General features: G+C 54.5%; 1 pseudogene; it reads right to left on the bottom strand.

The window, feature by feature from the left end:
- Positions 1 to 81: 81 nt before the first annotated feature.
- Positions 82 to 1,984, bottom strand: part of LOC104545921 — a 5,663-nt pseudogene continuing 3,760 nt past the window's right edge.

Raw genomic sequence — 1,984 nt, forward strand, 5'->3', positions numbered from 1 at the left:
ACCGCTTGTGACTGGTCGCCAACTGGATTTTTTTGGCTCTCGTTTACCCTCCCCACACCCTGATGGGGCTCAGCCTCTTACCTTGCCAGTGGACTCGGTGCCGCGGAGAATGCAGAGGTAGACCACCAGCCAGGCCAGCGTCAGGCAGAGCGCCTGCTCCCACTGCAGGCTGCCGCTGGCCTCCAGCGACGGGGAGATGTTCAGGGTCTGCCGGTACCAGAAGTACTGCGTGGATGACGTCTTCTCGCACTCCTCCTCGTAGCCGGTGCGGTTGACATTCAGAGGGCAGGTGGCCCATGGCAGGGGGTCCTGCAAGTGAGGAGGGAGGCACAGGGTGAGTGCCCCATGCCATCAGCATAGCAGGGAGAGGGGGGGACAGGGGGAATGAAGGTAAGAAGCTTTCTCAACCCTGGACTTGCTTGTCCCCACATTGTGCTACCTGGGGCTGGGGCTTAAAAAAAACTGACCCTCTCCCCGAGGAGGACACATTCCCCCAAAGACAGACCCACTCTGCCTCTTTTCCCTGAGGATGACCCTTCTGATCCTTCCCCCCAGGGCTGGCCCTCTCCCCTCCTTCTGGACAGGCCCACCCCAGGGTGCAGGACACCATGGCCACCAAGGCAGATGTAAGCAAGGCATCACAGGGATGGCCTTGACCTGCATTTTGAGAAGAAACCCTGATGCCCTGGGAAGTCCCCAGAGAGGAACACCCAATTTTTTCACCCCAGAAAAGCCCTGAGTAGGTTTCTGGAGATTTTGTTCCTTTCCAGCTGATGATGGTGTTGTGCAACATCCAGCACCAATGCAAAGCCATCGTGCTCCGCCGTGATGACTATGCCACTGGGCACTCACGCACCTGGAAGGAGTGGAAGAGGTACCAGAAGGCCCAAGCGTTTATCACATTGTAGTACATGGAGAGGAAGAAGGAGACAACGACGCTGGCAACACCTGTGGGCATGGAGAGAGGCACTTGGTCAGCAGTGAAACCCCAAAACACCCAGGGTCCCATAACACTATGGCCAGCACAGGAAAACTTTGCTAAATTTCAGAGTAATTTAATAACATAGCTAAGAATGGACATCAGTAACTGGTTGGCACAGGTAGGAAATAAAGGCACCATTTTACCACTCAGTGTTGAGCTTGTTGGGATGATGCTTTTGGGGTCAAAGCCCAGTGTGAGTTTAACCCCAAGGGGTGGGTTAAGTGGTGGCCTTTACATTGTGATTTTGGCAGTCTGAGGGCACAGTGACTCACACCTCCATGCCCAGGGACCTGGTATAGCAAACCAGAGTCTGACCCCAACATCCCCTGAGGAACAGCATAAACACATGCCATGGGGCATCCAGATAACCATTGCCCAGCCTGGCGAGACCCTTGAAGACCCCAGCTCCTGCCTGGTTTCTTCTTTGAAAGATGAAGCTCTCCATTCAAAATTACGAATTTTCCCCAGGTGCTTAAAGATAAAGATGAAAATGGAGAACATACCGACGCCGCAGAGGTAAGGGCTTATTATTTTCCAGGCGCCGATGCTGCCCTGACGCATGCGCTGCCCCACGGCCAGCTCCAGGTAGAGCAGTGGCATCCCCTCGGCAATCAGCATGATAAAGTACGGGATCAAAAACCCACCTGCAAGAAAAACCCAACAGATGGGGTCAGCAGATCAGCAGCATCAAAAACACCAGGTTGCCTTATTTGGGATCGAATCACCCTGTTAGTGGCCCAGAAGTGTATTGAGGGCATGGCACAGCCCTGAAGGACATCTCATGGGGTTTCAGGTGGCATCATGGATGCCAGTGGGCACCAAGTGCCTGGGCACGGGGAATTTTCCATGGGCACTTGGCAGCGCTGGGATTTCTGCTGTTAAAATGTGCCGGTCGTGACCCTGGCGCAGCGGGGCTGCCCAGGTGCTCCACGGTTTGAGCAATGTTCGGTGCTGGGGCTGTTAAAGGGTAACCAACCACCAGCCAAACCTTGTACAAGATAA

Source organism: Mesitornis unicolor, unplaced genomic scaffold (assembly GCF_000695765.1).
Source record: "Mesitornis unicolor isolate BGI_N332 unplaced genomic scaffold, ASM69576v1 scaffold50868, whole genome shotgun sequence".
NCBI lineage: Eukaryota > Metazoa > Chordata > Aves > Mesitornithiformes > Mesitornithidae > Mesitornis > Mesitornis unicolor.